Here is a 15,675-nt window from a genome sequence, read left to right on the forward strand (position 1 = left end):
AAAAGTTACTAATTTCACCACCCCCTATCCTTACCCTTAGCCAAAAGTTTACACCTTCAAACTAAGCTTCTTGCTTCATCCCCTAAAACTCATAAGATCTTAAACAATCATCATGCTATACCTTCCCTGATTCGTGAACCACACCAGCAGCATGCAGCAGAGTGTATAACACCGAGTGTGCACATACACACTCATACCTTACCACAGTACCCCAAAGGCTGGCAAATTGAAGCCACGTGCTAATAATGGCACATGATGTCAAACATTCAGCTAAACATTCAAATATCAGGACACAATAAAATAGCAAGCTCCACTAAGAAGGTGGAATGGCCCAAAGAGAAACCGATTCCTGAGGATAAATGCTTTTTAACTGTGTAAAATGTTTCATTCTATGAAATCTCCCCTCCCAATTTAGCTTTAGGAATAACTTAAAGGCTATGCACACTTTACAGCAGTATTCCAGAAAAAGGAGACCCTTCTTGGAGTAGGACTGGAATCTGTCACTTAGCAGCCATATAACTGAATGGCAAATATTGCTACTACCATACTAGAGGGCTTTTCTAACCAACAGAGAGCATTAGGGTCATCTTACAAAGTAGGGCCTAAAGAGAAAGTGACCAATGATTTAGAGGAGGAAAAAGGCTGTAATTTGTCTAAAAATAAATATTCTGCCACTGCCATGACACACTTTACCCCATCATAAATACACTGATCAGCTTTCCCACCCCGACCCCAACCCCATAGATTAATATTTCCTTCTCAGTCCCTGTGGATTTAACGTAGTTCTTAAATGATTTTAGTGAAGTGACTACAAATAGAATGAGGGTGGAAAAAATGGAAGGGGAAGGTCCACTAGCAAAAAGCTACTCAACTGGAAACAAAGGGCAGCTCTCTGTCTCCCTGAAGGATATGGACTTATTCGAACTAAATATCTGCACACAACAGAGGTGTAGTAAGCCTCTGTGCTTTACTGCACCAACTTTTGGAGGAAAAGATGAATAAGGTGCTATGAGTCTAACTTCTGCTACCAAGACTGAAGCAGACGCCTTGATTTTCAAGGTGAGTCCAACTAACAATCCTTGATGCACCCATAAGCCTGAGAACAAATCTCTTTAACATAGCTTAAGGAGACAATTAAGTTTTATCTTTGGATATAGAGTCACATTTCTTCAGCATTCTCAGTCCCACAAGTTTTTTGAGAGCACTTTATAGACTCTACTGGGAGGAAGAGGCGAGAGAAGATGAACACACACCACACTGCCCATGTGAATGCAAAAGATGAAGTTATTTATTTATTTATTTAAGACAGGGCCTCGCTCTGTCACACAGGCTGGAGGGCAGTGGCGCAATCGTGGCTCACTGCAGCCTCTGCCTGGGCTCAAGCGATCCTCCCGCATGAGCCACCCACGTAGCTGGGACTACAGGGGACTACAGGCATGCACCACCACGCCTGGCTAATTTGTAAAAATTTTGGGTAGAGATGGGAGTCTATGTTGCCCAGGCTGGTCTTGAACTCCTGGGCTCAAGTGATCCACCTGCCTTAACCTCCCAAAGTGCTGGGATTACAGGCATGAGCAACCACACCTGGCCTAAACACTAATTTTTAACTACAGCTCCAAGTAAGATTGTTTAGCTGGGGATGGGTGTGCACACCAGTAGTCCCAGCTGTTCAGGAGGCTGAGGCAGGAGGATGGCTTGAAGCCAGGAGGCGAAGGCTGCAGTGCGCTATGATTGTGGCCTGTGAATAGTCACTGCACTCCAGCTTGGGAAACAGAGTGACCTCGTCCCTACTTAAAAAAAAAAAAAAAAAAAAAAAGAGAGAGAGAAGAAAAATCATTTAAGATTAACAGAACTACTGGAATTTATAAGTGGGAAGGAGAGAGAAAACAGGAAATCAACATTTTCTACTTGGTAATACTAGCTTTGAAATGTGGGAAAAAAGTAGATGAACAAAATTCTAAATCCAAACATACGCAGCATTTGCATACTGCAAATCTAATGGAGTCCAAATTATTATTTTTTAAATTTTGTTCTTTATATAACGTCCTTTGTAAAAACGAAACCAAATAAAAACAAACCAAAAAAGAGGGGCAGGGTAAAGTTAAAAAAAATAATAATAAAAGGAAGGGAAAGAGAGGAAAAAAATAAAATAAGACGATTTATTGTTTCTCCTCAGCATCCTCCTTGGTCTTCTCCTTCACCGAAAGAGCTTCTAGCTTTTCCGCCACTTTTTCGGCATGATCGCTTGTTGGCCGGATCTTTTCTTTTCTCTCTCTCCAATCTCTTTCCTGCATTCTTCAAACTTTGTTTTGAATTTCTGTGCATTCTCAGCATTCAGGAAGCGGATGGCCAGCAGCTCTGGCTTGGGGCACTCGTCGTTCCAGACTCAGGCATGGTCATTACCCACGTTGGGTTTCAGCTCCACCACTGGCGTGATGCAGTGGTTGGCACAGATCTTCAGGGTCTTGTCCCTCCTCATGAGGAGGCGGGTGGTCCCCTTCTCCTTGTGCTTCAGGAGCTTGACGTCACCAGTGCCTCGCTCGTTCCATTCTGGGAAATGGTTCTCTGAGGCAAATCAGTTTCGCCCCCATTTTAAAAAGTTCGTCTTTGGCCGGGGGCGGTGGCTCACTCCTGTAATCCCAGCACTCTGGGAGGCCGAGGCGGGTGGATCACCTGAGGTCAGGAGTTTGAGACCAGTCTCGTCAACATGGTGAAACCCCATCTCTACTAAAAATACAAAAAATAGCTGGGCGTGGCGGCGGGCGCCTGAGGCAGGAGAATCGCTTGAACCCGAGAGGCGGAGGTTGCAGTGAGCCGAGATGGCGCCACTGCACTCCAGCCTGGGCGACAAAAGCGATACACCGTCTCCAAAAAAAAAAAGTTCCTCTTCATCTTCCTCCAGCGTTTTAAAATTTCTTGCTCAGGAAGAGAAACTATTGGCTCAAATTGAGGGTCATGGTTGGACTCATCTGCATTCTCAATGGAAGTATCGTGGTCTTCCTGAGTGTCCGTGGCGGCCGCCATGAGGGCGCGGCGGCGGCGACCGCTCGGCTGAGTCGGTCGTCGCTGGCTCCGCGGCCTCTCGGCGACTACTCGTAGCTCCTTCCCTCTGCGTCTAGCTATGGAGTCCAAATTATGAATGGCAGAACCTTAGTTAACCACCAAGAGATTGTTTCCACTTTCATTTTAAAGATGGACAAACTTAATGAAGCTCAAAGAAAGGAAGAGGCAGGAGTCATCAGACCAATAGAGAAGAAAATAAAATATCCCAGTCCTCCATTTCTTCCACTAAACCACGTATCTTGAGGACAGGAAAAGGCAAAGCCTCTTTTGAGATGTTCTTAACACCATTTCCCATATGTTTATTCAAATAGACGCTCGCAAAGATGACTGCAGATTTTGAGGCTGAAGGGGTAAGTTTAGTCCTTCAGTGTAAAACAAAAGAGAGTAAATCTAGTGGCCACATGATCACTAGAATCATTTCTGCCTTATTTGTTTTTAAGAACCTTTCAATGAATGTCTGATGCAAAGTGAAAGCCGGGTGACCGTTCTCAAGGAGAGGGACTTGTATCCATTTTAGAAAATCAGGAACATGCAGAAAATGTTTAAAATTCCTTTTTAAACTTAACAGAGGTGAAAACAAAAGCAAGAGCCCAGGATCTCTGGTCCTCATCTGTCAGATCCTTGATACAGACATTCCCTATGGCAAGGGAAAGAGCTTAATTCAACTAAATAGGAATAATGAAATCACAGTCAAATGAAGTCCATATTATCTGGGACTAAGAAGCAAAGTTCCTGAGAGTGGAGAAAGAATGACAGCAACAAAGAACATCCTTGGATACAATTTCCAGTTATGCCTTCAACTCCTGGAGGTGGAAAGAATTCATAAATCAGGAAAAAACTCAGGAGTTGGAAACTAAAATAAAATATTCCAGAAACGAGGCTTTAAAAATCCAATTCTAGAAACACTCATGGAGTGTCTCCTATGAGCTAGGCACTATGCTGGCTATGTTGACATAAAATAATATGTGATCCTTGCCCTAGAAGTACTCATCATCTGCTGACCTCTCCAACCTTATTTCTCACCATTCCACAGTAACTCACGAGCAGTGCACATACACTAAACAGATAAATGACGGTATGATGTTATGAGTACAGTAACTAAAGTGGGTAAGAAAAGTGTTAGAGAAACTAAGATGAAGAAGCAATTCATTAGAACAGACTGAGGTGCCAGAGAGGGCATTACATTTGGGCTGAACCTTGAAATTCCACAGGCAGACAAGTAGGAAAGGTATTTCAAGACCTGAAGGAAGAAGGAGAAGGAATAAAGACGATCTCAAAAGATTTTGTAATGCCAATGCTATGTAAAAGAGTAATATGACTGATGACTGGCCGTGGGGGGGGGGGAAAAAAAAGACCACAGAGTGTGCTTTAAGAAGGAAAAAAAAACAAAAAACAAAAAACAAACCGCGGTGGCTCACGCCTGTAATCCCAGCACTTTGGAAGGCCGAGGCGGGTGGATTACCTGAGGTCAGGAGTTCGAGACCAGCCTGGCCAACATGGTGAAACCCCATCTCTACTAAAAATACAAAAATTAGCCAGGCGTGGTGGCACACGCCTGTAATTCCAGCTACTCGGGAGGCTGAGGCAGGAGAACTGCTTGAGCCCCAGAGACCGAGGTTGCAGTGAGCACAGATAACTCCACTGCACTCTAGCCTGGCCAACAGAGCAAGACTCTGTCTCAAAACAAATAAAAAAAACAAAAAAGACTGGCCAGGTGTGGTGGCTCACATCTGTAATCCCAACACTTTGGGAGGCCAAGGCGGGCAGATCACAAGGTCAGGAGATCGAGACCATCCTGGCTAACACGGTGAAACCCCGTCTCTACTAAAAATACAAAAAATCAGCCGGGCGTCGTGGCGGGCGCCTGTAGTCCCAGCCACTCGGGAGGCTGAGACAGGAGAATGGCGTGAACCCGGGGAGGCAGAGCTTGCAGTGAGCCGAGACGGTGCCACTGCACTCCAGCTTGGGCGACAGAGGGAGACTCTGTCTCAAAAAAAAAAAAAAAAAAAAAAAAAAAAAAAAAAAAAAAAAAGACTATATATAGACTATATATATAAAGCATATATAGATTATGCTTACATAGGCTCAGCAAGGTGGCTCACACCTGTAATCTCAGTACTTTGGGAGGCAGAGGTGTGTGGATCGTTTGAGCCCAGGAGTTCAAGGCCAGCTTTGGAAACATAGGGAGACCCCTGTCTCTATAAAAAAAAATATTAGCCAGTATGGTGGCACACACCTGAAGCCCCAGCTATCCTAGCTGAGGGGGGAGGGTTGCTTGAGCCTGGCAGGTTGCAGTGAACTGTGATCACGCCACTGCACTCCAGCCTGGGCGACAGAGCAAGACCCTGTCTCAAAAAAAAGAACGGCCTTATGTTAACAACCAAATGCAATATATGTACTTTTAGATCCTGATTTGAACCAAACAATTGTAAAAAGACATTTTTGGGACAATCCAGGAAATTTAAATATGTGTAAGACAATTTAATTAGGTAAGTTTCCTACCTGCGAACTGAGGAACCTGGAAAAGGTGAGCTTTTCCTCCATTTAAAATTTCTCACAATTCCCCAGTCAAGATTTTATCCACGAATTTTTAAAGTATCCCAATCAAGAACAGATTATAATATGAATAAATAAGTCCTTTTCGAATGAAAACAAAGGAATCAGATACAGAGCATATAAATATAAACGCAGTCAACTATTGTGTCTCCTGAGAGGTTTAAACAAGTTGGGACTTATTCATCACATATGGCACCCGTGACTGTTTACCTTCTTCTCAATTAAGACCCAGATTGGCCCTGAGATTAATGCAAATAAATACTCTAGCCCTGAACACAGCAACAGCTCAAACTGCTGTTAAGCAACATGTGAAGCTGAAGTAAAAAAAGATCAAAGTTGTACAAAGCAAGACTCAAACTTGGGGGCAGAGTAAACTGACAGGCTTTCTCCTTCGGTGCTCCTATAAAGGTAGACCACTTGAAGGTTAGTTGTTTCCAAGCCAACTCTGGCTTCAGCCCTGACTTCTCTGGTTATTTCATTTGTTCATACATCCATCTGCCTGACCTAGAGACAACATCAGATGACATAGGAAAAGACTTCTATCCAAAAAGAACTCAGTTCTATGTGAGAACTCTGGGAAAAGGCAAGATAAAATGCCCCCAGTGAGTGTGGTATGATCTCATTGAGTCCCATCAGTGGTTCCCAGGAACCTATGGCATAAAGGCCCACACTCCTAAGGCCCTCCCTTTATAACCCAGCTCTTCCTAACTTCTCCAGCTTCATTTCCTACCACTCCTCATAAGTACCCATTACTCCAGCCATGCTGACCCACTTACTTATAGTGCAAATATTATACTAAGCTATTCCATTTGCCTGGAATAACTCTTTTCACTATTTCCTTATAGTTTCCACTCCCACTTACTAATCTTACTGGACTCAATTTAAAAACCACCTCCTCTGTAAAATATTTTAAGACTCCATTCTCCCAGACTTAAACACAAAGTCAAATCACACCCGTCTTCCACGCTGCCTGGATCCCTAAAATATACTACGACATTACTCATCACGTAGTATTTTTATTTTACAATTCTATCCTTTCTTATTAATCTCATGTACTCCAAATAGTCAAGCCCAGGGCTGTCTTCAGTTTAGTATTTAAAAGGCTTTCATAATACGTTAAAGCAATTAGATGACTCCTCGAGAGGTGTGTGTGTTGTGTGGGTGGGGTACAGTTCTTCTGTGGAATTTCTTAATAGTGCATTCATATTCTTCTTCATTTTCACATTTTCTAACTCTTTCATCTTACATCACGAAAGGTTTTTTCCCCTAGACAAACTCTACTTTATAGTCTCCCATGTGTCAGGCCCTGTGTTAAATATACATTTTCTGATTTAGAAGCCTACCTGAGACTAAATCTTCCAACAATGAAGGGCTGGTACTGGTAGTCAAAGGTTCCTGATCAATATGTCATTTGCTGGGTTCCTGCATCAGTGTAGAACCACCTGTTGCTGACGATCTTTTGATTAACATATATAACATATGTATCTGTCACTGGATTCCAAAATATGAGAGCAAGGACTGTGCCCCCTATTTTTGCCGACCACTGTATCCCCAGTGCTTGAATATTTGTTGACTGAAGAAAGGAAGGAAAGGAGTTGCTTCAGAGAGCAGCAACATAGGAAAGGGGGAAAAAAAACCTTCAGGAATACAAACAGACCACCTTAGGCCAGCCATTCCTGCAAAGCCAAAACCAGTTTTCCCAGTCCCAATTCCAATTCCAGTAAATCTTTTTTTGTTGGTTTTTTTTGTTTTTTTGAGACCGAGTCTCGCTCTGTCGCCCAGGCTGGAGTGCAGTGGCGCATCTCGGCTCACTGCAAGCTCCGCCTCCCGGGTTCACGCCATTCTCCTGCCTCAGCCTCTCCAAGTAGCTGGGACTACAGGCGCCCGCCACCACGCCCGGCTATTTTTTTTTGTATTTTTAGTAGAGACGGGGTTTCATCGTGGTCTCGATCTCCTGACCTCGTGATCCGCCCGCCTCGGCCTCCCAAAGTGCTGGGATTACAAGCGTGAGCCACCGCGCCTGGCCCCAACTCCAGTAAATCTTACCCATACACAGAGCTCTCCTCTAATTGAGAGATTGGCTGTAATAAATCTGACAAGATCAGTTGCAAATCAGCAAGTGGCAATCCTACCTGCACCAATTCTATCCCTTTCTACTCTACTAAAAATTGAACTCTCTAAGGATAGGCATAGGTAAAAGAAAGGACAACGGGGGCTTATGCAGTCTTTCTTTAGGGTAGAACTTGGCTCCTGATGGCAAAGGAATCCATTTTTATCAAACAAGAAATAACACACATAATCCCAATCTGAGTCAACTACACTCAGCAACTGAGACTTATCCTAGGTCTTGGAGTCAGGAACTGCCCCCCTGAATCTCACATCCTGATATCCAACTGCCTCCTGGGCATCTCCACCTAGATGTATCCATCATAGGCACCTCAGACAAGTCCAAACTTGTCTTCCTTTAAAAATCTGTTCCTCTCTCTGGCCCCCGTGTTCAGTGAAAGGCATCAACCACCCAAGCCAAAAACCTGGCACTCTTTCCATGGCTCCTTCCTTCTCTTTGACTATACCCACATACAACCTGTCATAAATCCTGTCTTTTCTACCCCCTCAAAAGTAGCTGAATCAGCTACCTGAAGAGGTATTTACTAAACAAAGATGGGATAATTTGAGCATCACTTAAAAATTATTAAATAGGGCACAGTGGCTCACACCTGTAATCCCAGCACTTTGGGACGCTGAGGCGGGTGGATCGTTTGAGTCCAGGAGTTCAAGACCAGCCTGGGCAATATGGCAAAACCCCGTCTCTACCAAAAATACAAAAAATTAGCTGGGTGTGGTGGTGCACGCCTGTGGTCCCAGCAATTAAGGAGGCTGAGATGGGAGGATTGCTTCTTGAGCCCTGGGAGGCAGAGGTTGCAGTGAGCAGAGATCGTGTCACTGCATTCCAGCCTGAGTGACAGAGCAAGACCCTGTCTCAAAAAACATAATTTTTAAAATGAAAAAAATATTAAGGGGAAAAATCAGTATTTATCTTGCCTTTCCTAGATGAATTATACCACAGGGTGATAAACAGCTATGGACAAATTTCTTTATGGAAGCATTCCACATGATAAACAAATAAGAAATACTGGAATTAGAGTAACACTGTGAAATAATAGATCCCAGATACCAATCATCAAACGCTGCTAACCATTACAAAAAGAGAGAACAAGACCGTACAGATCTTCTGATGGATGAACTCAACACTCCCATGAAGTAGTCTTGCCAAAAATGTTGGATCTGAAGGCTTGAAGTTGACTAAGTCTCTATATCCATCTTCTAAAATAAAAGAACTACAAAGTTCAGAACAACACATTCATCTACATTACAAGGATGTAATCGGCAATATCTGGGTGTGGTACATTCAGCAAGACAAACCACCAACGTCTCAACTTCGAGGGGAAAAAAAGATGGAGGAGAAAATCTACAGATTAGGAAAACTAACCTGGGAACAAAGTGAGATCCATCTTTACAAAAAATTTGCCAGGTGTAGTGATGCATGTGCCTCTGGTCCTAGCTACTTGAGAGGTGTGAGTATCACTTGAGCCAGGAGTTCTAGGCTACACTGAGCTGTGATCATGCCACTGCACTCCACCCACTCCAGCCTGGGTGACAGAGTGAGAGTGAGACCCTGTCTCTTAAAAACAAAAAACCCTCGCACCACTGCACTCCAGCCAGGGCAACAGAGCACGACTCTGCCTCAAAAAACAAAAACAAAAGAACACCAAATAAACAAACAAACCCCACACTTTTAAAGGATAAGGATACATACTGGAATATTAACAAATGAAATAATGATACTTAAGATTTGCTTCAAAATAAAATGGAAAATGAAGGGGTGGAAGTATGAGTGGGACAGGGTTAGCCCTTCGATGATGGTTGTTGAGACTGGGTACATGGCTTCATTATACTACTTTGTATTTCTATTTTTGTTTTATAAAAATTAAAGCACACAAACTAATCTTGAATCCACCTATTTGTTTCTGTCGTCACTCTCACAGTCTTGGCCACCACTATCTCCCATCTGGCTTATTTCAGTAGCTTCCTTTATGGGTATGTCTTGCTTGTTCCTTGCTTTTTCCTTTCTCTTTTTCTGCGTCACCTTCCTGCAATCCATTCTCCATCCTGGCTGCTAAGACTCAAGTAAAACCATGCCAGTTCTACTTAAAACCTTTCACGGCCTTCAGAATAAAGCACCTTCCCAACCTCATAAGAGCCTTCCTCTCCCTTCTCCCTTCTCACATTCCCAATGCTCTCAGCAAATAGTGCTATTTGCAGTTTCCCAAATGCGCCTTTGCATGTAGTGTTACTTCTGCCTGGCTAGTTTCCATGAATTATTTAATTATCAGCAAATTCAGGCATGACATCTTCTACGAAATCTTCTCCTACTCTTCCCTGCCCTAAAGGTTCCAATTCTATTAATGTCCACCGTTTCATCCCTTTGTGTGCCTGCCTCCATGTGTCCATGGGTCTGTGACTATTCCAAGAATAAGGGACCAGGGTTTGACTCATTTCTGTATTCCTGGAATCTATCACAGAACATAGCAAAAATGGGCACTTGATATATGTCTGACGGATTAAAAAAAAAAAAAGCCTAGACTTCCAAGAAATCCATAATTCTACAGAAAGAGCCAAATAAAATAAGGGGTAGCCTGGAATTATATACTTTGGAGTCAGACAAACTTGGTATCAAATAGCAACTATACAACATGCATTAATTTTGTAAACTTGGGCAAGGCATTTCAATTCTCCTAAGTCTGTTAAATGGGAACAGTGATTCTTCAGGGTTATTGATTAAATAAGTATACAGTTCAAAGTAACTAAAATTATCTTTAACAACACAACTCTATGTTCACGTGACAGTGAGATAATTTAACAAACTCCAAGAACACAGGGTATGTGCCATCACCTGCTGACAGCTTGTCTGACCTCAAAGGCCATGGACACCTCCCTGTCAATAGGAACCTATCACTGCTCGATAAACTGAGGAAAGGGGATACTGCTTCCCTGATACTTTCTAAGTTCCTGCTCCCTTTCTGTGTATATTCACTCATCTTTCTCTTTGGTGAATTCTGAAATATTATTCAATCCTGGGCTTTGGAACTCAGGTTTTTGTTAGTTTAAACTTTAAATATGTTGAGTAAAGGGAACGGGTATCAGAGATTGGAATACACACTCCAGCACGAGGGACAGTAAAACTTCATGCTGCTCCTGGACCTCCTGGAACTGCAACTCAGGCCCCATTCTCTCAAGCTCAGGAGTTTTTTTCTTTTATAGAAAGACAGAATAAGCTGGGCATGGTGGCATATCCCTACGGTCCCAGCCACTCACGAGGCTGAGGCAGAAAGGTCACTTGAGCCTAGGAGTTCTGGGCTATAGTACACTATGCCAATCCGGTGTTCCACACTAAGTTCAGCTTCAATATGGTGATCTCCCAGGAGCAGGGGACCAACAGGTTGCCTAAGGCGGGATGAACTGGCCTAGGTCAGAAATGGAGCAGGTCAAAACTCCCATACTGATCAAAAGTGGGATTGTGCCTGTCAGTAGCCACTGGATTCCAGCCTGGGCAACACAGTGAGACCCCATCTCTTTAAAATTAATAGGAAGATAGAATAAAAGAGAGGTTCAGCAAACAAATTCTAGGGTTAAATCGAGATTCAAATTTTGAGGCCGGGCGCGGTGGCTCATGCCTGTAATCCCAGCACTTTGGGAGGCAGAGGCAGGCGGATCACGAGGTCAGGAGATCGAGACCATGGTGAAACCCTGTCTCTACTAAAAATACAAAAAATTAGCTGGGCGCAGTGGCGGGCGCCTGTAGTCCCAGATACTCGGGAGGCTGAGGCAGGAGAATGGCGTGAACCCGGAAGGCAGAGCTTGCAGTGAGCCGAGATCCTGCCACTGCACTCCAGCCCAGGCAACAGAGCGAGACTCTGTCTCAAAAAAAAAAAAAAAAAAAAAAAAAAAAAAGAGATTCAAATTTTGGATCCTGTAAATTTACTAGCTATGTGACTTTAGGTAAATTTCATAACTTGCCTCAATTTCCTCATCTATAAAATAGGTTGTTAGTATTACCTACCCTATGGAGTCTCTGTGAGAACTGAAAGAGATAATCTTATGAAAAATGTTTAACATAATGCCTGGCAAATGGTAAATTTTCAATAAACTTAGTTAATATTACTTAGAATAATGTTTTTCATAAAATAATACCTGGGTGGGCACAGTGGCTAACACCTACAATCCCAGCACTTTGGCAGTCTAAGTTAGGATGATGGCTTGAGGCCAGGAGTTCAAGACCAGCCTGGGCAACATAGCGTAACCCTGTCTCTACAAAAATAAACAAATAAATAAATAAGCAAGCAAGCAAGCAAGCCAGCCAGGCATGGTGGCAGACAACTGTAGTCCCAGTTACTTGGGAGGCTGAAGCATGAGGATCACTTGAGCCCAGGAGGTTGAGGCTACAGTGAGCTGTGATTACGCCATCGTACTCCAGCCTAGGAGACAGAGCAAGACACAGTCTCAAAAAAATAAACAAATAAAATAATTTCATGCTTAGGAGGAAAAATGACAACCAGAAAACAAAATTTAAAAAAGAAAAAAAGCACTTTTTAAATTTTATTTTTATTTTACATTTCAGGGTACATGTGCAGGTTTGTTACACAGGTAAATGTGTGCCATGGTGATTTGCTGCATGTATCAACCCATCACCCAGGTATTAAGCCCAGCATACCTTAGCTATTTTTCCTGATGCTCTCCCTCTCCCACCCCCAACAGGCCCCAGTGTGTGTTGTTCCCCTCCCTGTGTCTGTGTGTTCACGTTGTTTAGCTCCTACTTATAAATGAGAACATGCAGTGTTTGGTTTTCTGTTCCTACGTTAGTTTGCTGAGGATAATGGTTTCCAGCTCCATCCAAAGGAGCTGCAAAGGATATAATCCTCTTCTTTTTTATGGCTGCATAGTATTCCATGGTGTATATATACCACATTCTTTATCCAGTCTATCATTCATGGGCATTTGGGTTGATTCTATGTCTGTTATTGTGAATAGTGCTGCAATGAACATATGTGCACATGTAACTTTATAATAGAATCATTTATATTCCTTTGGGTATATACCCAGTAATGGAATTGCTGGATCAAATGGTATTTCTGGTTCTAGGTCTTTGAGGAATCACACACTGTCTTCCACAAAGGTTGAACTAATTGACATTCCCACCAACAGTATACAAGCATTCCTATTTCTCTGCAGCCTCACCAGCATTATGTTGTTTCCTGACTTTTTAATAATCACCATTCTGACTGGTGTGAGATGGTATCTCATTATGGATTTGATTTGCATTTCTCTAATGATCAGTGATGTTGAGCTTTTTCTCCTATGTTTGTTGGCTACATAAATGTCTTATTTTGAGAGTTAATGTCCTTTGCCCACTTTTTAAATGTGTTTTTTTCCTTGTAAATTTGATTAAGTTCCTTGTAGATTCTGGATATTACATCTTTGTCAGATGGATTGCGAAAATTTTCTCCCATTCTATAGGTTGTCTGTTCACTCTGATCATAGTTTCTTTTGCTGTGCAGAAGCTGTTTAGTTTAATTAGATCCCATTTGTCAATTTTTGCTTTTGTTGCAATTGCCTTTGGTGTCTTCATCATGGAATCTCTGTCTGTGCCTATGTCCTGAATGGTCCTGCCTAGGTTTTCTTCTAGGGTTTTTATGGTTTTGGATTTTACATTTAAGTCTTTAGTCCATCTTGAGTTGATTTTTGTATATGATGTAAAGAAGGGGTCCAGTTTCAATTTTCTGCATGTGACTGGTCAGTTCTCCCAACACCATTTATTAAATAGGGAATCCTTTCCCCACTGCTTGATTTTGTCAGGTTTATTGAAGATCAGATGGTTGTAGATGTGCAGTCTTATTTCTGAGTTCTCTATCCTGTTCCATTGGTCTATGTGTCTATTTTTGTACCAGTACCATGCTGTTTTGCTTAGTGTGGCCTTGTAGTCTCGTTTGAAGTCAGGTAGCCTGATGACTCCAACTTTGTTCTTTTTGCTTAGGATTGTCTTGGGTATATGGACTCTTTCTTGGTTCCATATGAATTTTAAAATAGTTTTTCCTAATTCTTTGAAGAATGTCAATGGTAGTTTAACAGGAATAGCATTGAATCTATAAATAACTTTAGGCAGTATGGCCATTTTGACAATATTGATTCTTCCTATCCATGAGCAAGGAATGTTTTTCCATTTGTTTGTGTCCTCTCTGATTTCCTTGAGCAGTGGTTTGTAGTTCTCCTTGAAGAGGTCCTTCACTTCCCTTGTTAGCTGTATTCCTAGGTATTTTATTCTCTTCATAGTAATTGTGAGTGGGAACTCATTCATGACTTGGCTCTCTGGTTATCTGTTGTTGGTGTATAGGAATGCTTGTGATTTTTGCACATTGATTTTGCATCCTGAGACTGCTGAAGTTGCTTATCAGCTTAAGAAGCTTTTGGGCAGAAATGATGGGGTTTTTATAGGATCATGTAATCTGCAAACAGACAATTTGACTTCCTCTCTTCCTATTTGAATACCTTTATTTCTTTCTCTTGACTGATTTCCCAGCCAGACCTTCCAATACCATGTTGAAAAGGAGAGGTGAGAGAAGGCATCCCTGTCTTTTGTCAGTTTTTAAGGGAAATGTTTCCAGCTTTTGCCCATTCAGTATATGATATTGGCTGTGGGTTTGTCATATATGGCTCTTAACATTTTGAGATATATTCCTTCAATACCTAGTTTATTGAGAGTTTTTAACACGAAGCGATGTTGAATTTTATAGAAGGCCTTTTCTGCATCTTTTGAGATAATCTGTGGTTTTTGTCTTTAGTTTTGTTTATGTGATGAATTACATTTATTGATTTGTGTAGGTTGAGCCAGGCTTGCATCCTGGGGATGAAGCCAAAGTGCTTGTGATGGGTAAGCTTTTTGATGTACTTCTAGATTCAGTTTGCCAGTATTTTATTGAGGATTTTTGCATTGATGTTCATCAGGGATATTGGCCTGAAGTTTTCTTTTTTTGTTGTATCTCTGCCAGGTTTTGGTATCAGGATGATGCTGGCCTCATAAAATGAGTTAGGGAGGAGTTCCTCCTTTTCAATTGTTTGGAATAGTTTCAGAAGAAATGGTACCAGCTCCTCTTTGTACCTATGGTAGAATTCAGCTGTAAATCCGTCTGGTCCTGGGCTTTTTTTGGTTGGAAGGCTATTTATTATTGCCTGAATTTCAGAACTCATTATTGGTCTATTCAGGGATTCAACTTCTTCCTGGCTTATTCTTGGGAGGGTGTATGTGTCCAGGAATTTATCCATTTCTAGATTTTCTAGTTTACTTGCATAGAGGTGTTTATAATCGTATATTTCAAGAGTTCAATACACCAAGCTGAGGGGACAGGTGCTTTTGACCCCAAATAACTTTCCTTTCTGAATCTCAGGTTGGAGTGCTATTTGAGGATATTACCTGGAAGTATCTTTTTCCTGACCCATTCAGTAGTTTAGCCTTCTTCAAAACTTACTGTGGGGAAGGAGGAGGCAGGTATAGTGGGCTTTGGAGTTAAACACGTTCAGTGTCCCACAGTAAGATACAGTAAGTTTCTTTTCTCTCTGTGAGCCTCCACTTCCCTTACAAAAAAAAAAAATTGGGATCAGGCCATTTTGGCTGAGAATGTATGTAAAATACTTATCATTATTACTAAAGTACTTATCATAGGCCCAGCAAACCTAGCAGTAGTTATTATTTTCCTTTCTTCCAGAACCGTGAGTCAGGTTCTCCACAAGAATCTCTGTTTTCAAGCCCATTAGTGAGACAGACTGCTTGCTCAGACATCCGTAGGGAAGAGATCCCCCAGAGTAGCCAACAAAGACTACTCTCCATTCTTCGCTCCAAAATTAGAGACAATTTAAGGCTGGGCACAGTGGTTCACACCTCTGATCCTAACACTTTGGGAGGCTAAGGCAAGAGGACTGCTTGACGCCAGAAGTTTGAGACCA

At 42.1% G+C, this 15,675-nt stretch overlaps 1 protein-coding gene and 1 pseudogene across 1 annotated transcript in view; both read right to left on the reverse strand.

The window, feature by feature from the left end:
* Positions 1–15,675, reverse strand: part of NR6A1 (nuclear receptor subfamily 6 group A member 1) — a 253,739-nt gene that overhangs the window by 76,038 nt on the left and 162,026 nt on the right. The window lies entirely within an intron of this gene.
* Positions 2,101–3,024, reverse strand: LOC100596517 (annotated as a pseudogene).

Source organism: Nomascus leucogenys, chromosome 8 (assembly GCF_006542625.1).
Source record: "Nomascus leucogenys isolate Asia chromosome 8, Asia_NLE_v1, whole genome shotgun sequence".
Classification (NCBI taxonomy): Eukaryota; Metazoa; Chordata; class Mammalia; order Primates; family Hylobatidae; genus Nomascus; species Nomascus leucogenys.